This window comes from Schistocerca cancellata, chromosome 3 (assembly GCF_023864275.1).
Source record: "Schistocerca cancellata isolate TAMUIC-IGC-003103 chromosome 3, iqSchCanc2.1, whole genome shotgun sequence".
Taxonomy (NCBI): domain Eukaryota; kingdom Metazoa; phylum Arthropoda; class Insecta; order Orthoptera; family Acrididae; genus Schistocerca; species Schistocerca cancellata.
The window spans coordinates 83500229-83526476 of NC_064628.1; positions in this window are offsets into that span (position 1 = coordinate 83500229).

Below are 26248 nucleotides of genomic sequence, written 5' to 3' on the forward strand. Positions count from 1 at the left end.
TTAAAACATGGTCCATCTTTAGGCAAAGTCCTTACAAACTGTTTCATTAGTCCTAACTTTATATGTAGAGGTGGTAGGAGTAATTTCTTTGGATCTACAAGGTTTTTTCGTAGAATGTTCTTCTCACCAAGTGTTAAAGACTCCCTCACAGGCCAGTCCTTTTTGCACCAGTGTTGATCCCTAGACCTGCTGTCCCATTCACACAAGAAACATGGAAATTTGGTAAGGCCACCTTGCTGACCAAGGAGCATATCATCCAACCATGAACAGAATAGCCTATTATATTTAGCACTATTTCTATGTTTTCATAGCTTTCGATTATATGTACAGAATGTCCAACAGGTATAGATGCATACATGTTACCATTGTGTAACAAAACAGCCTTTAAACTGTAAACAGCCTCCAGCCTTCCTTTTCTCTATTCAATACTAAACTCATTCATTGGACCAGGTATGTCTGAGCAGTACACTAAATCACCTTTTGTGAAACCTCTTGGAAAATTGGAAAATTGCTGCTCGCTCTTTCTATGTATGTATATGCTGGTTCCAACTGCCAATAATTTCTTTCGTTTTATTGTAGAACCAAGCAAGTCGGCTTTTCCTTTCGTTAAGCCCAGATCCCGACCCAAATCGTTAAACGTAATCTGTGTAAAGAATTCGGGCTCTAGATTTTCTGCATTACAATGGAAGTCATCATCATCTGGATCATCTAAATGTCATTGTACATGAGAAAATACTTCTGTTGGAATAGAATTTAAATCACCTGGTGGTTCAGGAACCGGCAAATCTCCACCATGCCCTACTGGTCGGATGGTGAACGGAGGGTTAGGGTAGCTTATTACGTTCTTATTTTTCGAATTATGACCAGTAATATCAACACAGCAAAAGTAGCAATCTTCGGAACGATATCGTGGCTCCCTCCATATCATAGGAACCGCAAATCTAAAGGCTTTTTTCTCCTGTTTGGACCATTTTCTCTGATCTTCACGCATACATAACATACCTTATGCGGCGCCCAAGATTTATCCTAACCACTATGTTTAGATCCAAAGTATGATAGATAAACCTTTTTCACAAAGTCTGTAACGTTTCCTTGGTGTTTTGTAATCATAAATTCACCACAAATATATCAAAAAGTGTCAGCAGAGTCTTTACAACCATGCTTAGACATTGTACTGAGCACATGTACAGGAAACGGGAAAGTGAGGTTAGGTTGACAGTAAACAAAACAACATCTGTTAACACAAAAAAAGAATCGATTTTTTTTGCCAACAAATGTTTTTCAGCGTGCTACCAACATCATCTACATTCATTACACCTCCTTTTAAAATTATTGTAACTATATAGAAGCTGCTAAATTCTTTAAAAATATCTTAATTTAATAAATTTAACTGTAAAATGTGAAGAAATGGTGTGTGATACAGTTTTTTAAGCACCGTATTTGGATTTCCCACCCTAAAAAACAAAAATTTTCAGCAAAAAAGTTTTTCCATCGTTGGCCTGTGTAATCTACCCATCACCCACGTACTTCTTCCCGCGGACTGTATCCTTCATTTGGCTAAATGAAAAGACGAGATATGAGCTGTGCGATGATGTCTGAGGAAGATCAGTCCAATGAAGTTTTGTGAGCTCCTCTCAGGTGCGCAGACTTCTGCGATGCGGTCATGCGGTTCCGGACGGAAGCGCTTAGAACCGCTCGGCCACAACGGTCGGCATGTAAATCACACCCAAGGGGGTTTATAGTGAATCTGCAGAAGGTGTGGAATGGCTCTGATATGAATCCTACGTGGTGTTGCTAGACTCTCATTTAATTTATTCTTTAAATTAATGAAATAAAGTTCTCCTCCAACTGTTTAACAGACAAATGCCGTCCTAAAAGTTTGTAATTTCATTTATTTTCTTTGTACAAGAAACAACCATGAGTATTAACGTAAACCAGATATGTAAATAGTCCTTACTTGATGTACGTGTTGGTGAGAACCTAGCACAAACGACACTACCATGTGATCTAGAGTGCTTCTCAACTGTGAGAAGGAGGAGCAAAGAGAACAGGTGAAATGTATAATATCGAACGACAAAAGTGGGTAATCGGATGCAGTACCACGACATCATCCAAGGAGGCAAAGTTGTTCTATGAATGCCACATCGTCGGCCGGTGTGGCCGAGCAGCTCTAGGCGCTACAGTCTGGAACCGCGTGACCGCTATGGTCGCAGGTTCGAATCCTGCCTCGGGCATGGATATGTGTGATGTCCTTACGTTAGTTAGGTTTAAGTAGTTCTAAGTTCTAGGGGACTGATGACCTCAGAAGTTAAGTCCCATAGTGCTCAGAACCATTTGAACCAATGCCACATCTGAGAAGCTCATTGACACAAGATGGCGTGTTGACGACGGCGGCTAATCATGTTCGGTTGGTGCTTCGTCTTGGAGACCCGTCGAAGCGCGAGCGGGAAAACAGGTAAGTGTTTTTCGGGTGGCCGGACAAGTCAAACTGTCAATGAAGTTACGCTGCAGCAAGGGCGGCAAAGTACTCGACCGACTTCTGTGGCGGCCAGAAACTGATTCACTTCCGTCCCGCGCCCAGAGAGCGACGGCTCCGCTTGTGCCAGAACTCGGCCAATCGCTGCAGATAAACAACACCTCCAGTTATGGCTTTACAACAAATTCGTCTACGCCCCCACTACCGTAATTTATCATGGCAGGCGTCAGTAACATTCCTTCCCGCCAAATACCGACGGTGACTGCAAACGTGTGGTCACGTAACTGTCGAGCTGCGTATCATAGCCTCCAGGGATTTGCGCTGGAAGTTTTCTGGCGACGGGTGCAAAGAGAATGTGACAATTGGGGTGTTACGTGTAGCTCCATTCGTCGGCTATCCGATGTAGCTCGGCTACCTTTCTCCGTAACGTGCCAAACCATGGCTCTGAGCTGCCTTGGTTCAGCCAAAAACAAGAGGTTTTCAGGAGAAAACTGCTCTCAGCCATTGAAGAAATGGCGATCGTCAGTTGCTCTGGCCCCTGTGTCCTGACATCGGAAGAGCAAACGGCCAACATGTGGTCGGGACTCTCTCCATAACTCCTAGTGACCGGATTTCCGCCACCTCTTGCTATTGGCTTCCTCACAGCACACATGTTCCCTCTGAAGACCTACGTGAAATTACGATATGCATACACCCTACTCCCGATAATGTACATGCCGGTACATAGCTTCCATTTACCTGCTTCGCATGACAGTGTAATATGGTAGTAAAATGACATTAATCTGCGTGTATAGGATTTCAGATTTTAGAAAAAGGCTGGTTTGATGGTCCTTAATAAGTGCATTCAGTGGCTAGAGGGCCTGCCATCTTGAATAAGTTTTAAATTATTTAAATTTCTCTGTATATTTTTTTTCAAGCAACAAACGTAGACCTAGCTGAAGTCAATATCACTGCTATTAATGTACGATACCATGAATCTATATTCAGAGTGAGTTAGCACACCACGATGCTAATGAAATAAGCTAGAATTAAATTATTACCCAGCTAAACACATTTAAGCGTTCCGCCGTTACCTTAAATTGATTAAAAGGCGAATTCAAAGATGATTCTCCTGCGTTTGACGGAGCTGATCCCTTACCCATGTCTGATTCAAGTTTGTATTCTCGATTCAGTGACCTCACCTTTACTGGACACGTCCCTTCCTTCATTTGCACCAATTTCGAATTGGTAGAAACACATTTGTCTACATAACTGTATCTTAATATCGAACTCTATATCACCCAACCTTCAGAGCCGGCCGGTGTGGCCGAGCGGTTTTAGGCGCTTCAGTCTGGAACCGCGCAACCGCTTCGGTCGCAGGTTCGAATCCTGCCTCGGGCGTGGATGTGTGTGATGTCCTTAGGTTAGTTAGGTTTAAGTAGTTCTAATTTCTAGGGGACTGATGACCTCAGAAGTTGAATCCCATAGTGCTCATAGCTATTTGAACCAATTTTTGGGAAAACTCACAAGGCGCCGAACCTTGTCACAGGAATTCCCAGTAGAAGCCTTCTGTGGCCGAAGAGATGTAGCATTGTTAAATAAGGTGGACCTAAGATCGGCTATAAAGGGGAACATATATGGTAACTATTTAATTCTGTAGTAATGTAAGGCGCCAGCCACAGTAACTTTAATTTTCCACTATCTATAAATTTTCATGGTGATCCCAAAAAAATTTGAATATTGGTTCAAATGGCTCTGAGCACTATGGGACTTAACTTCTGAGGTCATCAATCCCCTAGAACTTAGAACTACTTAAACCCAACTAACCTAAGGACATCACACATCGATGCCCAAGGCAGGATTCGAACTTGCGGCCGTAGCGGTCGCGCGGTTCCACACTGTAGCGCCTACAACCGCTATACCGCCCCGGCCGGTAAATTTGAATATTGATCATATCTATAATAGTTTAGAATTTGCTATTAAAGTGAAATTACAAGTTTTGTAACAAAGACCTGAATGCTAAAATCTGAACGCTTTGGTCGATCTTAACGATCGACATTTCATATAGAAGCGCATCCTTAAAATGACAAACGTTGTAAATATCAACTCTGTAACCTTCTTTAAAGATACAGTAAATTTCAGTTATCAGTATTTACACTTAAGCATCAGATCATCATTTCCTCCAAACAATACACATTGAACAATGACAGCATGACACCTTTTTAAATCATTAGGTAATAGAATATTTGTTGTAAAGTTTAGTGCGAATTGTTACTTTTGTTCCTTATTTATTTATCAGAAAGCACACTGATGCAAGGCTGATGGCCTTTACAAAGTTAAGAAGGAAATTGTATTACTTTTATGTACAAGAATTCAGCAATGGATACTATTGTTACTTTATTTAGAACATGAAAGTGGTCAAGCTTTGATTATTTAAATATGTTAAAATGTAAAATCATGTAGAATAAGCTGTAGCTAATCAGATGGACGAACTCGGTCGCAGGTTCGAATCCTGCCTCGGGCATGGATGGGTGTAATGTCCTTAGATTAGTTAGGTTTAAGTAGTTCTAAGTTCTAGGGGACTGATGACCACAGCAGTTAAGTCCCATAGTGCTCAGAGTCATTTGAACCATTTTTAGATGGACGAACTGAGGAGAGGGAACTGCCCTAGTCAGTTGAGCGAGGATGTTGGGCCTGCGGGAAACGCGGCCGGGGACGGGCAGAGAGACAGTGCCGATGGAGACGGGAAAGCGGACGGTCGGTCATTAGGTAGGTAGGAAGTGAAATGACTTAGAATATTTCGCGTTGTGTGGTATCGCAGTACTTACTCTCTGAGCGGTGAGCAGCCGCTCGTCTTGTGTGAACTCTAACTTTTCACCTGGTTAAGGAGGCGGAGTATTGTGTTTCGCAATGACATTGCGAATGATGGAACTTGTAAGTAAGCTGTTTATGTTTTCTTATTGGCAACGTTACGTAGCGCTCTGTATGAAAATCATTGGCTGTGCTGTGTGCAGCCTGTGGCTAGTTTGCATTGTTGTCTGGCATTGTAGTGTTGGGCAGCTGGATGTGAACAGCGCGTAGCGCTGCGCGGTTGGAGGTGAGCCGCCAGCAGTGGTGGATGTGGGGAGAGAAATGGCGGAGTTTTGAAATTTGTAAGACTGGATGTCATGAACTGCTATGTATATTGTGATTTTTCAACACTATTAAGGTAAATACATTGTTTGTTCTCTATCAAAATCTTTCATTTGATAACTATGCCTATCAGTAGTTAGTGCCTTCAGTAGTTTGAATCTTTTATTTAGCTGGCAGTAGTGGCGCTCGCTGTATTGCAGTAGTTCGTGTAACGAAGATTTTTGGTGAGGTAAGTGATTTGTGAAAGGTATAGGTTAATGTTAGTCAGGGCCATTCTTTTGTAGGGATTTTTGAAAGTCAGATTGCGTTGCGCTAAAAATATTGTGTCTCACTTTAGTGAATGTTTGAGTACGTTCAGTTTTGCTCAGCTGTTTGAAAAGCCAATGATGTAAGAGGGTTATCAGCACAGTAATTCATAAATTTTTCTAAGGTGACGTTTCATATGTCGACCCTTAGCCGAGGATACCTCACTGGAACCTTCTGATTTTTTTCTTGTAGTTTGTGTAATTAGTGTAGCTATTGTTTATTGCTAGCGCGTAATTGTAGAGAGAATCTCCTTTGTAGTTGCAGTCTTTCATTGTTGTTGTGGCATGCATGTAGATTTGTACCAAGCATTTCGCAGCTGCGCTTGCAATTAACTAGATATTATTTTCATTGCTATGCTAATGTGTTTTCTTATTTTGCTCTTCAAATTGTGCTTTTCTATGTTGTCATGTGAAATATTGTGACAATAATGGCGTGTGAAAAACGTAATACTAGGCTCCAAAGTAAACTGAGAAATGACAGTGAAGACGATAGCAGTGTGTTAGCGCCACCGTGTGATGAAATAACTATTGTTCAAAGTAGTAATTTGGTAATAGTGCGTAGGGAAATGGAGCGGGCTGCAAATAATGGCATAGACAGTGAAACAATTAGTGAACAGGGAAGCATTATCGATTGATCGGTCGGCAACAGCTCACCTCAGGATTCCGAAATGACAGGACACAATCTTGCCAATACTGTAGATTCAGGTTTTGCGTCGTCACCCTTTTCTCAAATAAGTCAAGACACATTTTCTGCTTTTCAAACTGCGAATATTGCCGGTTCAAATGCATTGCCGAATAGCACTGAGGAACATGTTTCAGACACCAGTGCATTGTTATTACAACAAATTAATGCAACAAATAGGACAAAAGCTTCAAAAGTTAGAAACACTGGAACAATATCTTCGGAAGTTATACACCACACTTGAACAAACACGTGAAGGTTTAACTGCTGGATTACTTAAAATCGAATCGAAATGTCAAAAAGTCTGTAATGACGTAAAAACACAAATTTGTGAGCATTTTCAACCTATTTTTTCGCGGCATGAAAATGCATTACAGAATCACGAAGCAGCCATAAAAGAACTGCAAACTATTGTTGATGTAAATCATGAGACCTTGCAAGGTAAAATTGACTCAGTTGCATCTACCGACTCAGTTACGCATCTGGCAAAAACTCAGGAAAACTCAAAGGACACAGTAGATACTCTGAAAATTGGTTCAAAAAGACACATGGAGGAAATTAGTTCATTATCAGAGAAAGTAGTTGAACTTTCGGATCAGCTAAATAATTTATCTACGAAGGTAGATGATAATCTGAACGACACAAAACTGGTAGTCTTTAATGACACAGAAGAGTGCGAACAAATTAGGAAATTCAAATAAAATCAGAATCAAATTAATACGCAACACGAAAGAGAAATCCGGGAAGTACAAGATCAGCTGACACAGGTAATAGAAGAATTACGTATTTCAGAGGACACTCGCGCCCCAATACGGGAAGAGGGACATTGAAATACGGAACAGCCACAAAATAATAACACAGCGCATTTCAGAAATTATGAAAGAAATTGGCAAAGTGCACCGAATTTTGAAATGGAACCACCGAAACGACGTAACAATGACCGATGTGCGACTCGCCGACATGATGATTTTAACTATAAGCTGTTCATTACTACACGTAAATTTAAAACATTTAAGAATTCTGGCAATTACATTCATCCACAAGCGTGGTTCCATCAATTCTCTCATTGTTTTCCTCCCAACTGGTCATTAGAGCATAGATTAGAATTTATGTGTGGCTATTTAGAGAATGAACCAGCTGTAAGAATGTGATCGGTCTTTCACGATTGTCACAGTGAGGAGAATTTTACCATGCCTTCCTCTCAGCATATTGGTCTCAAGCTACACAAGACCGAGTAAAACATAGCATCAAAATGATGAAACATTTCGAACAATCTGAATTTTCCAGTCTTGTGAAATATTTTGAAGACATGTTGCACAAGGATCAGTACCTGTCAAACCCATACAGCCCCTCAGAACTCATCTGCATTTGCTTAATCAGATTACCTGAACATTTACGTCATATTATTTTGGCAGGATGTTGGAAAGACGACATTGATGCTTTTTAGGGACTCTTACACGAATTGGAAATCGACACTGACAATCGCGGGACGCGAAAACAGGAACATAACAATTACAGGTCACATCCGTCACGATTCCGCAATGAAAGAAATAATAACTGGACATGACAAGGCCATTCTTACAACGTAAATCGTGACCAAAACAGACACCACCCGTATGACAACCACTGGCAGAGTAATAGTTACAGAGAAAGATCGCATTTCCGTAGTAATGAATATGACAGAGACAATCATAGAAACAGACAATTTGGCAACCAGAACTATTATTATCACGGGAGACAGAATAACTTCAGATGCAACGGTCCACCATGCAGTGATAATTCAGGGAGAAATTCTCCACCACTTAACCGACAAGAAAGAAACTACAGGAACTACCGACATGACGACAGACGATGTAATCATAATGACAGACATGCATTTCATCAGAACTGGCGGGATTCTAACAGGGCTGGGCCCTTTCGGCAAGGCGAATTTGTAGAATTTAGGTCTCCTAACCCCAGTAACGACGCGCGCCAACAAAGAAACAGACAATGACTCGCACCGCAGGCAGCCATGTGCGCCCGCTGGCTCAGGGAAAAATAACATAGACGCTAACCTTGAGAAAAATTCCAGTATTCTTTACCAATGTATACCGCATGATAACTGCGTTAAAGGTAAAACTCTGCGTACTAGGAAGAGCAAAGGGTTACACCACACTTCACATGTAAAACCATTTATTGAGAGATAATCTGCTTTTTAACTTAGTCTTTGCTATAAAATTTTTCATTTCACGTTACTAGTACTCTTTTTCAATCTTAGAAACTGTTAACATGCAACTATGTTTTAAATTTAACTATCCAGTCAAGAACCAAGAGAAATTATTTAAACAGAAATTACGAATGCATTGTTATAGTGAACAGACGTCACAGTGTTATTGTGTGTGTACATTCTTGTTTGTTAGTTGCACGAATACGTAACAACATATACTGGTACTGCTAATGAGATTTTAATGCAACATTTTGGTTTATTTGAAAATAAATTCTGGATTTAAAGTACTTTCCGTGAGATACCAGATGACACAGTGGTTAGTTTATGTGACAGCTACACGATTTTATCACGACGCTACTAATGAGTGACAATTTACAATGTTGCTTTTGCAGTGTTTCTGTTTAATATCTGCACAGTTTTTCTGTATTATTCTGGAAAGTAAAACATGTTTTAGTAGTAACTTTCGTGGTATAGCTACAATGAGGCTGCCTTTTCTGTAGCACAACAATACATTACAGCACAGTACTTTCTTCATCACGGCAATAAGCGTAATAACTAAGATATCTATATGCAAAGCATTTCACTTTTGTTTATCATGAGGTAAGTACATTGGCTTCTGCAGAACTTAGATTTCGGAGGACAATAACTACCACACCTCCACAGAGATTATCTTACAGCAAGACGCACATTTAGCGCTACAGGAGACGTATTTGAGTGATTAATTTAGTACTTAAATCATTTATTTTTAAAGATATTTGAAGTACAATGATACAAAGGTTTTCCGCGATACATTTCATTCCATTGCTGTAATCTTTAACACCTGAGGGTATAATTACATTAATCCTCAGGGGGGTGCACGCTTACTTTGTGTACCATGTGTTTGGCAAGCACAAGGGGCCCTAGCTAATATGTTATTTGCTTATACAACTTTTTACATCGGTACCATATTTCTCTAACACACAAATTACACAGCTATCTGATCATTTAACTGAGAGATAAACATATTTTTTACTACATCAGTGACACATGTTTATGCAATTACACAGTTGGGCAACTTCACACTTATGAAATTGTATTTTGTCTGTACTTCGTGAAGTGTTCATATTTTTTGGAACCATTGTGATACTATGAGAGCTTTGAATGGTGTATTTGGTAAGGGAGCATGATTTTAAAGTACGTTTGAGTTAGATGACACTATTGAAATGAACAGAGAATATTTTTTAGGCTTTGAAATTGTTGGAGGAAGCTACGACGTTTTTGAGATTTGACTGAGGTGTTATGATGTTATTTTTACGATGACGATGTGTATTATGCTGTTGAGTATTTTTATGATCAAAAAGATGATGCTACTGTGTATGAGGAATTTGATTATGCTACATATTTATTATGATGAAATATTGAATAAGTGTCGACGAATATGTATATGAATAATGAGTAGTGGTTAGGGACTCTGATTTGTGGAAAAGGATGTTGGAAACCAAGAATCGTACTTTAAGAGTTATGAAATGTGTGTAAATGCGCGAATGTATCACAACTCCGATGAAAACTGTTTGAACACTGTTATATTCATAGGATTTTGTTTCTAGACATTTGCAACGCAAATTCTCGACCTGTGAAATTTTTTATATGAGACTGTCACTGTAATGCAAACTGGCGTCGTAAATATTTCAGTAAGAAAGTTAAGTGACCACCTTCACGTAATGAGTCGTGGGCACCCAGCTGCACCACAGTTGCCTGGAAAAAAGCCATTAGTGTGTGCCTTTCAGATGCACAGGTGGAGAAAAAAAAAGGGGCCAATTACCTCCCTATTGACATTCCTTTGTAGAAAGCATCGCAAATACGACAGGCTCAAACTTGAAAACATATAATAACACTGTGGAGCTCTTAATTTATGATATTTGCTGAAATGCCTAATGAAATGACGAGAATTATTTTTATGTCTATACACCTGATTATGACTACTGTCTTTCAAGTTGAGAGATTTTTTTTACTACCTTATGAAATGCCATATGGCTAATGAATGATGTTTCATGCCTTCCTTTGTACATATTTGCTCATTTTCTTTAATATCTAGTTTCTAGCTGCACTGCAGCATTGGTTATTATAAAATTTAATAGATGTACTAATATAACTATTTTCTGTCTACAGACCCAGTAAAGAATACGTTTATGATTTACTTTCTTAGAAAAAAAGAGCACAAATAATCATTTCCCTTCACAGGATTTGCATACATAATTTTCTTTTCAACTACTTGGTAATATTTCTCGTGGAATAAGTTGTGGTGCACCACTTTAATTACATAGACATTAAGATGTGAATATACATTTCCTTGTCTGCATTGTTGTCTTTAGTGTAATATTTTTTCTGCTTCAGCTATGTCATGTTTCGATATAAGTTATTGCATTTCCTGCTGCTGTTTGCCCAGCATAGTGCTACTAAATTTCACTTTACATTACTCTGTTAAGCCATTTTTACTACTGATTTATTTTTCTTGTTTGCTGCTCATTGCCTTATATTAGTTGTAATATTGCTGCTTGCTTTGCCAATTTGCTTTTTTTTGTCATTGCTGTTTGTGTTAATTGTTTTGTGCTGCTGCATTGCCTCGTCCCTTAGTTTAGCATCTGAGCTCAGTAGATTTAAGTTAGCTTAATATGTGGTAAGCCATATAAGAGAACAACTTGTGATGAATTGGAAGAAATGCATTGAGAAGCTATAAGAAAATGGTTTGGCCAAAAACTATTTTGAAAGAGGATATGAACAAAAAAAGTAGGGTTTAGGGACAACAGGTTTAGGTAGGATTTTCTTGGAAATAAATGATGAGGTAAGATAATGGTGAATAAATAATGAGGTAAGAAATGTGTTAACATATAAATACTGAAAGCATGCTTGGATAGAATTTTTTTGGTGGAGACAAATGTTGAAATAAGAGGAAAGATATATGGAATGAAGATTTGGGGTTGACTGCAGTACCAAATGTCACACTGAAAACAAACCCTGTCCTGTATTTTTGTGTTATTACACTATGTGAATTTGTGTTTTTTCTGTCTTAATGTGTTTAGCTATTAAGAGTTATGTTGTAGAATTTTTATGATAATATGTTATTTACTTTGTAAAGATGTTTAGACATTATTTATTCTGTTCTGTTTTAATGCTCATGTGTGAAGTTGATATTTCGAAAGTTATTCTGATCTTTAATGTATGTACTCATGTCATAATTCCTGTAACACTGACGTATATGTTACTTCGATTCTTTTGTAAAGCCTGTACTACAGATGTTATCTGTATTGTTATGTTCCTTAATGATGTATTTTGTACCTTTGTAATTGTATTCTTATGTTATAAAATTGTAATTGACACCAGTTCATCATATTATTAACTTGTACGTTCCATTTCACTGCACACGTTTCTGTTGGTCATAGTATATGGACAATATGTGAGAAGTAGGGACTGATAGTGTTTGCATATGTGTTAATAATTCAGCAAGGGACTTTAAAACAGCATTTCTGGTTCCAAGGACAATTCCAAAAACTATGTGAGTGCACAAGTGGTGGTTGTGGACTTGCTATATTATCCACAAGACTCTTCAATGGTGATTGTGCACCTGCACATTATAAAATTGTAATTGACACCAGTTCATCATATTATTAACTTGTACGTTCCATTTCACTGCACACGTTTCTGTTGGTCATAGTATATGGACAATATGTGAGAAGTAGGGACTGATAGTGTTTGCATATGTGTTAATAATTCAGCAAGGGACTTTAAAACAGCATTTCTGGTTCCAAGGACAATTCCAAAAACTATGTGAGTGCACAAGTGGTGGTTGTGGACTTGCTATATTATCCACAAGACTCTTCAATGGTGATTGTGCACCTGCACAGTCACAACAGATGGCTGCTGGCCATCTCTACAGGGACTACAGTGGGCCTGCATCTTTGATGACACACCAATACCATTATTTCTAGAAGGACTACAGTGGGTCTACACCTTTGCTGACTCACCAGTACCATTATTTCTACAAGGACTGCAGTGGGTCTGCACCTCTGGTGGCCCACGAATACCACAATCTCTACCAGGACTACAGTGGATCTACTCTGTCATGACCTACCTACCTATATTCTTCAAAACTTCGAATGACTCTGCTGCGGGTTTGCTCTGTTGTGGCCCATTACCTGTCTGCATATCGAGAGTCAGCATTGTCTTTCCGTTGGAAGAACAACACTACTTCTTCAAGACTGCATGGAAATACACTACTTCCATGTGCACTTTCTTTTACTGCTCATCCTGTGAGAAAAACACTGCAATTTTACTGTGATGAATGATCAGGACTGTCTTTATGGACTGTGAGAAAATTTTAGATTTTGACCAACATTGTATCAATAAGTATGTGCATTTGATATCTTTGTTATTGTAATTATGAAAAATTTTATCAAATCATTATTGGCCACTGCCCAAAACAATTTGTAAAATTTTTTGTGGGGAGCATGGGGGCTATGTAAGTAAGCTCTTTATGTTTTCTTTTTGGCAACGTTACGTAGCGCTCTGTATGAGAATCACTGACTGTGTTGTGTGCAGTCTGTGGCTAGTTTGCATTGTTGTCTGCCATTTTAGTGTTGGGCAGCTGGATGTGAACAGCGCGTAGCGTTGTGCAGTTGGAGGTGAGCCGCCAGCAGTGGTGGATGTGGGGAGAGAAATGGCGGAGTTTTGAAATTTGTAAGACTGGATGTCATGAACTGCTATGTATATTATGATTTTTCAACACTATTAAGGTAAATACATTGTTCGTTCTCTATCAAAATCTTTCATTTGCTAACTATGCCTATCAGTAGTTAATTCCTTCAGTAGTTTGAATCTTTTATTTAGCTGGCAGTAGTGGCGCTCGCTGTATTGCAGTAGTTCGTGTAACGAAGATTTTTGGTGAGGTAAGTGATTTGTGAATGGTATAGGTTAATGTTAGTCAGGGCCATTCTTTTGTAGGGATTTTTGAAAGTCAGATTGCGTTGCGCTAAAAATATTGTGTGTCACTTTAGTGAATGTTTGAGTACGTTCAGTTTTGCTCAGCTGTTTGAAAAGCCAATTATGTAAGAGGGTCATCAGCACAGTAATTTATAAATTTTTCAAAGGGGACGTTTCAAACTGTATCAAATGTGTATGCGCTCGAGTGTAGTAGGAACTCTAAATACGACCACTTTCGCTATTAGTTTGTTTTCTGAATAAACATTATTCTAACAAAATAGCAACTGTGTGGTCTACATCTTTTATGGTCCGTTAATTTAGTTCCCGATACTATTATTACTGTTTCTATATGCTATATTAACTTTGTATTTCGCAAACTTGCTACAGCAAGAAAATTTAACCAACGGTTCACAAGTGTCTAATTTAGGGCGTGTAATGCGACACATGCGGTTCACCTCCTAGACGAGTTTGAGCAAAAACATTTCCACTAAGAGGAACGAGGAACCGCATGGGAGCCCGAAATCTATGGGATATTATCTCGCAGTGAATGACAAGTAGGTTGTTGTGGCAGCAATAGGTTCGCTCCGTCATAGACCACTAGAGTTGTACAGCGCCCTCCCAGTAAGATGGCATTGGACCGTCGCATCGAATGGACGCTGTGTTGAGAAATAGGGATTCGCAGGAAAAAGAGTGGGGAGTAATATGGGTATTGTAATTTTGAATATGACTAACTTGCTTTCAGAAAAGAATGTTGCATTACTTATTGCACCCTTCTCGTATGTCTGTAAGCAGGAAACGGCGTAAACTTTTGTAGGAGTTGGGGAAAGTTTATTTCCTCGAAAAACACAGAAACAGCCAATTATCGTCAAACAAAAAAGCAGCGCATGGAATTCCATAGCGCTGCTAATTTCTGTTATGTCATGATACAGTCGTGTTGTTAAGTTTATTGACATGTACCGAGTGGTTATTATTAAAGCGTAGCTACTCATGGATGTTCAACGTGGGCTAAAATACTGATGTGTTAATGTGGAACCGATTTATACAGGAAAATCATTAGCTCAGGTTATGGCTGCCAGGTCCAAATCTGACGCTGTACACAGTTTGTATACGGTAAGACATCGACGCTGTCACTTGACAGGCCATAACGTGACTGTAGAGTATGGCAGTGGAGAAGAAATGCCGTGCGCTGTAAGTGATTCTGTTTGTTGAGAACGGCAGCAAATACAGTGTTGCACTGAGAGAATATCTCCCGCCGAAAGGTCTGAGGAGAGGTTCGACGTCATTAAATGCCTTAAAGAAGATGATAATAAAATTCGAAAACACGGGTGAGCTTGCTGTGGTTCCTGGAAGAGTCCCGACAGAAGTTACTGACGAGGTTGCTGTTGCTGAACTGATCATGCAGGACGTGTCCTAGGTAGAGTGCTAGTGTACGTGTTATCACTATAATTGTCCATCCTATGGTCAATGGTACGGAAAGTTTTTCGGTCTACTTTACCCACAAAATATCCAGAAGGAGTAGCAACTGGAACATCATGATCCGCAATAAAGTGATGAATTTGCTCTTCAGTTTCTGGCACGGATCGAAATTGTGTTACGGGAAATGTTCTGTTGAGTGACGAGGTACATTTTACAATACAGAGTGCAGTGATACACGTAACTACCGAATAAGGGGGACTGCTAAATCACTTGTTGTGCACCAAAAGCCATACACACACATCCAAAACAGTTTTGCATGGCCATGATTCCCAGAACTTATGAAGACAGACGTTCACTGTAGATAATGTATCACAGACACAGTCCCTTCGACTGTTCAGAGACGTCACTAAAACCGCCCAAAGATGTAAAAATCATAAATGATTAGCGCCTACTAGACGGATGCGTCCCGACACCCGATCAGTTCCAGTCATTCCAACAGGAAGAAGGTACACGGCTCGTGTTGTCTGTAGCTCAACCATGACTAGATGGTCAATACCGCGATTAGCTCGCGTCTGCATTGTTACTCTATGCCAGGAAGGGCACTCAACGAGGGAAGAATCCAGGTGTCTCAGAGTGAACCAAAGTGATGTTGTTCGGACATCGAGGAGATACAGAGAGACAGGGTCGATGACATGCCTCGTTCAGGCCGCCGTGGATGATCACTACCTATCGATTATGGCTCAGAGGACCTCTGACAGAGACACCATCGTGCTGAATAATGCTTTTTGTGCAGGCACAGGACGTCGTGTTGCGACTCAAAGTGTGCGCAGTAGATTGCATGATGCGCAACTTCACTCCCGACGTCCATGGCGAGGTCCATCTTTGCAACCACGACACCATGCAGCGCGGTACAGATGGGCCCAACAACGGGCCGAATGGATCGCTCAGAATTGGAATCGCGTTCTCTTCACCGATGAGTGTCGCATATGCCTTCAACCAGACAATCGTCGGAGATGTGTTTGGAGGCAACCCGGTCACTCTGAACCCCTTAGACACACTGTCCAGCGAGTGCAGCAAAGTGGAGGTTCCCTGATGTTTTGGGGTGGCATTATGTGGGGCCGACGTACGCTGCTGGTGGTCAAGGAAGGTACCGTAACCTTTGTACGATACGTGAATGCCGCCCTCCGACCGATAATGCAACCATATCGGCAGCATATTGGCAAAGCATTCGTCTTCATGGACGGCAATTCGCGCCCCCATCGTACGCATCTTGTGAATGACTTCCTTCAGAACAATAACATCGCTCGACTAGAGTGCCCGGCATGTTCTCCAGACATGAACCCTATCGAACATGCCTGGGATAGATTAAAAAAGGACTGTTTGTGGACGACGTGACCCACTAACCACTCTGAGGGCTCCACGCCGAATTGCCGTTGAGGAGTGGGACAAACTCGATCAACAGTGCTTTGATGAACTTGTGGATATTATGCCACGGCGAATACAGACATTCATCAATGCAAGAGGACGTACTAATGGGTATTAGAGGTACCGGTGTCTAAAGCAACCACCTCTGAAGGTGTCGCTGTATGGTGGTATAACGTGCAATGCGTGGTTTCGATGAGCAGTAGAAAGGGCGGAAATGACGTTTATGTTGATCTCTACTCCAGTTTTCTGTACAGGTTCCGGAACTCTCGGAACCGAGGTGACGCAATACTTTTTTTGATTGTATGATTGTGTGGAGTGGATCGCAAGCAGCTTTATTCTCAGTGCGTTCTCCTTTGAAGAGAATACCCCCACAGGGCCTGTCAGGTGTAGCGTGACGTCCAACCAGTATCAAGACCTCCTTGTACAGCTTGTGATTCCTGGTCTCGGAGAGCACAACCGTTTTTAAACCAGAGTATCAGGCAAGATGGGGCAACACCTCATGTCACTCACTTAAAACAACCTTCCATGAACGTATTGTGTCCAAATGATTCCAAGTTGCAAGATGAAGATCACCTGATCTGAATCAAAGTTCAAATGTGTGTGAATTCCTAAGGGACCAAACTGCTGATGTCATCGGTCCCTAGACTTAACACACTACTTAAACTAACTTAGGCTTGGGACAACACACACACACACCAATGCCTGGGGAAGGACTCGAACCTCCAGATGGAGGGGCCGTGGCCGGCCGCTGTAGCCGAGAGGCTCTAGGCGCTTCAGTCCGGAACCGCGCTGCTGCTACGGTCGCAGGTTCGAATCCTGCCTCGGGCATGGATGTGTGTGATGTCTTTAGGTTAGTTAGGTTTTTTCTAAGTCTAGGGGACTGATGACCTCAGATGTCCCATAGTGCTCAGAGCCATTTGAACCATTTTGGAGGGGCCGTGCAATCTGTGACACGGTGCCCAAGATCGCGCGGCCACTCCCCGTGGCTGATCTGAATTCGTGTGACTTTTGGCCATGGGGATACGCAAAGAACACGTTTACCAGGAAACGTTCGGTCTGCAACTTATCTGAACGCTCACATACCGGAACGCGTTGCTCAGGCTCTACCGAAACTGCCGATATAACTGTTGATCACGAACTTCCTGGCGAATTAAAACCGTGTGCGTGACGTAGAATCAAACTAGGTATCTTTGCCTTTCGTGGGCAAGTGCTCTACCAGCTGAGCTACGTTAGCACGATTCACAACCTGTCCTCACAGTTTTCCTTCAATCAGTAGAGCACTTAACAGCGGAGTTCAAAGGTTCCGAATTAGCGTCATGTTCCTGCAGTGCTTTAATTTGCCAGAAATGACCGTACTCTCCGCTGCAGAGTGAATGTTTCGTTCTGGAATGGTTTCTAACACCGTTTTACGGTTACAGCAGCTCGTCGACGTTTCCGGTGATCATGCTGAACAAATTGAGTAAGTGGCAATTAATAATAAAAACAACAGTATGCCTTGCTCACTTGTTTGACCCCTTCTGCCTACCTTCCGTTCCTATTTCATTTCATACGGAAATATTTCTGTACGTCTTTTCTGGATTCGCAGCTCCATATTTGCGCCTGGTGGCCAAAATTGGAAAAAAAAATTTCCCACCGTGAATCGGCTCCGTATTAACGCAGTAGTATATCAACCAAGTTTCGCTGCAATACGATAATTACAGCCCATATCTGACCTCTGTGAGGGGCTGCACTTAAATAAAAACCACCTGGTATAAAATTTAATTTTGAGATGCTGACCACGTTTTGTACGCTTTCCTTTCAATAGTTACACTAACCTATTTTTCAAGAATTGTATGTTTCTATAGTGACAAAACCCGAAAAACGTTTGAAAATTTTTTCCTGTTTTATGCATGGAAAAAAGCAGCGTCCGAACCTAATAGGTTGTGAGAAACTTAATAAGGACTCTATCGCATGTTTCCTCCTGCACACTGATGTGCAAAATACAACAAACTATAGGAGGCGAGTCACCTAAAATATGCACCTCGAATATTGCGGAAGTAGGAAGTGCTGTTGACGTGCCGTTTTCACAGAATGGATTACTAGTCAGGGACTCGCATTGTCAGATGTAATAATAGTACTTGCAAAGTGTACTCTTGTGCAAACGTACCCTTTTTTTAAACGGAACAGTGCCTATTAACATTAATAAATAAACGTAGGTAAATTATAATTCCAGTGGTGTTTACTGCAGGATTTTCGTGAGAGTCATTTACGAGATATCGATTTTGATATGTTCCCACACCGACACTTGTACAATACCCGTGGTAGAAGACACTAAAGAACAAAAGCAGTGGATATCCTCGTTATGTGATCAGTAATGATACAACTGACCATCACAGGTTGTGTTGAAAATGACCACCGGCAGTGGCAACACGCGGTTCCAGTCTGATATGGAATAACTGCTGCATCGTGCTACCGTTTCAGCACAGATGTCCGAGCAGTCTAAATCACACGTCTTTCCATATCTGCGGGTGTATTTCAGTGTTCAGTCTATGATAAACGGGCCTATGAGCTGATGGTACCCTGTTCCACACCACACATTTACTCTTCAAGGACACTGATGTTCCACCGGACGAAGTCAACAGGGATTACCAGGAGACCAATAGTGCATGTTTCGACTGTTTACGTGGCTATGATCACTAACAGCGCTGCATGATACGTCTGGATTATCCTGTCTCATTGCCCACATATACAGGGTGGTCCATCTGAAGCTTCGGATGAGATTATCTCGAAAATTATACATCGGGTAAAAATAGTGGGTATGACAAGTTCGTAAGCTCAAAGGGGGACATCAAATGATACTACATGTGACTTCCAGCCCACGCCCCATTGGGTGGGGCGGGGGACAACTTTTAAATCTTAACACCCATTTTTAATGCATATTCGGATTCTCCATAAAAAAAGTAATCAAGTTTTGTCTGAAACATTTTTTAAAACCATTGACAGATGGCGCTGAAATCGAGAAAAAAGTAAAATTGGGGAAGAACTCTGGTTCAGTTACAATGATCCGAGAAAGACGAATCAAATAAATAAAAAATGTGTACCGATACTTTCGTTACGCCAAATTAAGCTATTTTTGTACGAAGTGTACTGTAACCTACTTTTAGTGTTACTCAGGAGCAACGACATGGACGTAGTAGAATCATGTTCCCATGGGGTGCTTCATTAGTGTGAGTTCCTTTGCCTCTTACAAGTTGGGCTGCTTCATTAGTGTGAGTCCCCTTCCCTCTCACAATTTGGGGTGCTTAATTAATGAAATTAGCCACGAAGAAATTGTTCAAAATTATCCCCATTTGCGTCAATGATCAAAGTCAATCGCCTGCGAAAGTAGTCCACAGTTTGGGGCAACACATCCCGTGGTATCGGTGTACACGCTCTTCGAATGCGTTGCTCCATATCGTTTCTGGTTGGAGGCTGTCTTTCATAAACAACATTTTTTAAAAAACCCCAAAAGAAAAAAATCAAGAGATTTTAGGTCTGGTGAACGTGGAGGCCGCGTCCTATCCACCGACCAGGGTACCGTAAATTCAGAACGCTCCGCACATTTTTATCAGAATGGGGAGCTGCTCCATCCTGTTGGAACTACATCCCTTGCCTGGTTTCTAAATCAATATCTTCCATTAGCTCCAACAAATAATCAAGAAGAAAATTAAAACTGTGTGCCCGACCGAGACTCGAATTCGGGACCTTTGCCTTTCGCGGGCAAGTGCTCTTCCATTTGAGCTACGGAAGCACGACTCACGCCCGGTACTCACGGCTTTATTTCTGCCAGTACCTCGTCTCTCACCTTCCAAACTTTACAGAAGCTCTCCTGCGAATCTTGCAGAACTAGCACTCCTGAAAGAAAGGATATTGCGGAGACATGGCTTAGCCACAGCCTGGGGGATGTTTCCAGATTTAGATTTTCACTCTGCAGCGGAGTGTGCGCTGATATTTTAGTTCTGGAAACATCCCCCAGGCTGTGGCTAAGCCATGTCTCCGCAATATCCTTTCTTTCAGGAGTGCTAGTTCTGCAAGGTTCGCAGGAGAGCTTCTGTAAAGTTTAGAAGGTAGGAGACGAGGTACTGGCAGAAATAAAGCTGTGAGTACCGGGCGTGCGTCGTGCTTCGGTAGCTCGGATGGTAGAACACTTGCCCGCGAAAGGCAAAGGTCCCGAATTCGAGTCTCGGTCGGGCACACAGTTTTAATCTGCCAGGAAGTTTCATATCAGCGCACACTCCGCTGCAGAGTGAAAATCTCATTCTGGAATCAGGAAGAAGTTGTAAATAAGATTCCCCAGTAACATTTCGGTCAAAACAATACGGTCCTGTCAAGTAACCGTTTAAGATTCCACGCCAGACCATTAACGACCATATGTGGCGATTGTCAACGGGTCTGTGACAGAGTGGATTGACAGGGGACCAATAATGACAATCATGACGATTTAACTCACCATTGTTTCTAAATTTTCTTTCATCGGTGAACATATATCTAAAAAAATCATTGTCACCTCTTATCACTTCCAAGGCCCATTGGCATAATTGCACTCGTATTTGCATATCTTTCGGCGTTAATGCCTGTGTCAGTATGAAATGATACGCCTGATATTTATATGCCTTCAAAATCCTCAAGTTGATTTCGGTGTTCCATTTAGTCTCTGAATCACACGACTACTAATTTGGGATCCAGTTGAACACAGGCGAGAACGGTAAGGGTACGAGCGCCATTTTCATCGTATTCGCGATGACGAGGTGGACGGTGCATGTAGTCATTTCGAGCTCGTTGAGTGCAATTTCGATTAATGTTTTCACTTGGATGTCGTCTGTTTGGGTAACGATCCGCATACAATTGCGCAGATGCAACGTAATTGTTATTGCATTCACCTAAAATTGACATCATATCAACAACCTCTGTAGGAGAATAGTGAGCCATATTTCGCTATGGAATAATTTACTTTCGTCAGCTGATGTTTCCAGTTCACAATCTGAAAGTGAAGCGACGTATGATCGCATTGCACCGACCTTTATACTGAGCCACAGTTCGCAGTTTGGCTACGGAGGTGCCACAGTCGGGTGAGTAATTCAATTGTGAAGAGTTCCTTAACGAGATTTTACCATTCCGCTTCCCAACGTCAAAAACTGTGGCGGGTAGGATACATTTTGTAAAAAAAAAAAAAAGCCTAATTTGGCGTAATGAAAGAGTTGGTGCACATTTTGTATCGATTTCATGCGTTCTTCTCGGATTATTCTAAATAAATCGGAGTTCTTCCCCAATTTTAATTTTTCTCGATTTCAGCGCCATCTGTCAATGGTTTAAAAATATTTCAGACACAACTTATTCCTTTTTTTTTACGGAGAATCCGAATCTGCAATAAAAAATGGGGGTTTCCATTAAAGACTTAAAATTGCCCCGCACCCCACCTAAGGGGGCGTGGGCTGGGGTTCACATGTACAAACATTTGATGTCCCCCTTTGAGCTTACGAACTTGTCTTACCCACTATTTTTAGCTCATGTATAGTTTTCGAGATAATCATATTCGAAACTTCAGATGAACCACCCTGTAGAAGTTAACACGATTTTCATAATCATTTCCATGCAAATCTTGATGGTGAGAGATTTGGTAGGGATGGAACCTAAGTCGATGGAGAACGTGGAATGAACTTGCTTGTCTCCTACCACTTCCCACTGCGATTGCGCTGGAGGTAACGTGCGGATCAACTGCAAGAGTAGCAAGAAAATTAATTCACCATCTTCTGTCGTCACTGTTTCCTTCTGTTATGTTGTCTAGGTGTTGCACAACCACGTAACTGGCTGAATAGGTTGAATAATTATTGCCGAGATGGTTGACATCTGTTATCATTGTTAAGTAGCTTGTTCAGGTATTTACGTTGGTAACGCGACGTAGCGCTCTGTATGAAAATCACTGACTGTGCTGTGTGCGGTCTGTGGCTGGTTGGCATTGTTGGAATATACGGTATTGCAGCGTTGGGCAGTTGGATGTGAACAGCCCGTAGCGTTGTGCAGTTGGAGGTGAGCGGCCAGCAGTGGTGGATGTGGGGAGAGAGATGGCGGAGTTTTGAGGTGTTAATATGAGAGGACGATCTGGACGTGTGTTCGTCAGAAAAAGGAAATTTGACAAACCGGATGTCACAAATTATATATAATGACTTTTGAACACTATTGCGGTAAATACATTGTTTGTTCTCTATCAAAATCTTTCATTTGCTGACTATGCCTATCAGTAGTTAATGCCTTCAGTAGTTAGAATCTTCTATTTAGCTGGCAGTATTGGCTCTCGCAGTACTGCAGTAGTTCGAGTAACGAAGTTTTTTGTGAGGTAAGTGATTCATGAAAGGTATAGGGTTATTGTTAATCAGGGCCACTCTTTTGTAGGGATTATTGAAAGTCAGATTGCGTTGCGCTAAAATAATTGTGTATCAGTTTAGTGATGATCAGAATAAGTAAAGAGAGAAATGTCTGAGTACATCCAGTTTTTCTCAGCTGTTTGAAAATCAAATAACGTAATAAGTTTACCAGCACAGTAATTCATAATTTTTGTAAGTGACGTTTCAGCATATCTTGCCGCAAACAGCGTACAAGAACCAACTGCATTCTTCCTACACTCTCGGAAAACCACGAGTATGTCGGCTTTTTTCTGCACCAGTAAATCCCATCATCCACTCACGATCTACTGCTTGGACTGTCACATACTAACAGTTCAGAGAATGTCAATGCGTCCAAGACACACACTAGCAGACTAAGCAAACGTAAGAACGTAGTACCTAGCAACTACACCGGCTGAGTGGCACAAACGATTGCCGGCGTGGAAACTTTTCAAAATACGATATCTCGTAAACGACTCGCACTAGAACCCCGCAACAAACACTACTGACATTCTAATTTACCCTCCTATTAGTTTGTTAATGTTAATAGGCATTCTTCCATTTAAAGCGGTGTACGTTTGCACAAAAAATGAACTTTCTAAGTATTACTGCAATTTGTTTATTGGTTAACAATATGAGCCCCCAACTACCAATCCATTTAGTGAAAACCACACATAAACAGCATTTTCCATTTTCCACAATATTTGCGGTGCAAGTTTCAGTTGATTCACCCTGTATACGTTCTAAATCTACATCTACGTACATACTCCGCAATCCACCATACGGTGCGTGGCGGAGGGTACCTCGTACCACAATCAGCATCTTCTCTCCCTGTTCCACTCCCAAACAGAACGAGGGAAAAATGACTGCCTATATGCCTCTGTACGAGCCCTAATCTCTCTTATCTTAACTCTGTGGTCTTTCCGCGAAATGTTAGTTGGCGGCAGTAAAATTGTACTGCTGTCAGCCTCAAATGCTGGTTCTCTAAATTTCCTCAGTAGCGATTCCCGAAAAGAACACCCCCTTTCCTCTAGAGACTCCCACCCGAGTTCCTGAAGCATTTCCGTAACACTTGCGTGATGATAAAACCTACCAGTAACAAATCTAGCAGCCCGCGTCTGAATTGCTTCTACGTCCTCCCTCAATCCGACCTGATAGAGATCCCAAACGCTCGAGCAGTACTCAAGAATAGGTCGTATTAATGTTTCATAAGCGGTCTCCTTTACAGATGAACCACATCTTCCCAAAATTCTACCAATGAACCGCAGACGACTATCCGCATTCCCCACAACTGCCATTACATGCTTGTCCCACTTCATATCGCTCTGCAATTTTACGCCCAAATATTTAATCGACGTGACTGTGTCAAGCGCTACACTATTAATGGAGTATTCAAACATTACTGGATTCTTTTTCCTATTCACATGCATTAATTTACATATATCTATATTTAGAGTTTGCTGCCATTATTTACACCAATCACAAATCCTGTCCAAGTCATCTTGTATCCTCCAACAGTCATTCAACGACGACACCTTCCCGTACACCACGTTACTGTTCTTACTGTAGATTTAAAACGCCCAACGTAGTAAAATTACCTAATCGTGAGATCAGATGTTTACATCAGAATACAACAACCATCTACCTCCAAAAACGACATCCCGCAAGAAATTCACGGCGGCTATGTACCCGTAAGACAGATAAGGTAGCCTGGGGATGGAAGCTGACAGAGACAGGAGTGGTGGGGGGTTAGTGGCAGAATGTGACATATCAGGCCGCGGGCCACAGTGGGAGCCGCCACCACAACGGGCCTCTAACCACAATTACCTGTCAGTTGTGACAGCGCATGGCTAATTAAACGTTTACCTGCTCGGTATCTCGTATAAACGCACGACTTCTTTGTTTACCTTGTATATAAAGGAGGCTCATGTAGTCTCGCAGCGGCGCGTCTCTGTTTTCTACCTGCTTTTTCCCTTCAAGCCAAATTTTCCGTTGATACAAAGTACGAGGAACGCCTCGGCTTCACCGCGGGTTTACCTTTAAAATGCTGTAAGCGTTCTGAGTGCGTAGGACAATTTTCATATTTTCCTACTGTTGTCTGCAGCAGAAACATGGAGCTGGGTTCATTAAGAGCTCTCTCCGTGCGTCGTTTCGCTCTGGGCTCCTAAGCCAGTTACGCAACCCAGCTCTTAAAAACGGCCGAATTTCAGCTTTTGCCTCACCTTTCCCCTAAAGCGCCGACCTTTCTTCGAAAGCTAGAATTAGGAACACAATGAGACAATTAGTTGTGGAATACCGATGAGTGCGTAGATAGAAAGAAAAAAGAAAAATGTCACTCTCAGGAGCATCGAAGTCTCGAATCGTGTTACTTTGTTGTTCATTTCAACGGTAGAGCTTCGTCGACAGTCGGAATAATTTGGCCAGCAATAGAGCTACTTATGAACTGTACTTTGAAATATTAATCCGTAGAACAAAGGCTGCACACCACAGACATGCACACATTTTTCTTTTTTTTTAATTTCGTCTCGGACAGTAAACCTAGCTTTTAACGACTATCAAAAAGCATTTGACCGCATCCGCAATAAAAAAAAAAAATCTGTTGTCATCAATGGAAAAAGAGGTTTCTCAAGTACCTAATAAATGTACAGCTAGGAAAGTAGTAGACTTCAGTTGATGTACTCGATATATATTCTATTACTTAATATAAGAATTAAATGTGTATATACGTAAAAAAGTGCACGCAAACTTGGCGGGGAAGACAATGAAGTTTCTTCAGTAACGGATAGGAAATGTCATTTTTCCCTCTAGAGTTGTACGTTTGAACATCACTGATTTTCGCGAATTGGGATGGATTACTTATAACGAATTTCATTAGCGAATATATGTATCCTGATGGTGCAGTTAAAACAACTAAATCCTTGAATAAGTGCCTACATGACGTCCTTGGGTGAACACCACTAATTATTGTCACTGCTCTCTTTTGTGCAATCAGTACTTTATGTCTCTGTAGTGAGTTATCCCAGAAAACTATTCCATAAGACGTTAATGAGTGGAAATATGCAGAGTACGTTACAAATCTGATCTACACTCCTGGAAATTGATATAAGAACACCGTGAATTCATTGTCCCAGGAAGGGGAAACTTTATTGACACATTCCTGGGGTCAGATACATCACATGATCACACTGACAGAACCACAGGCACATAGACACAGGCAACAGAGCATGCACAATGTCGGCACTAGTACAGTGTATATCCACCTTTCGCAGCAAT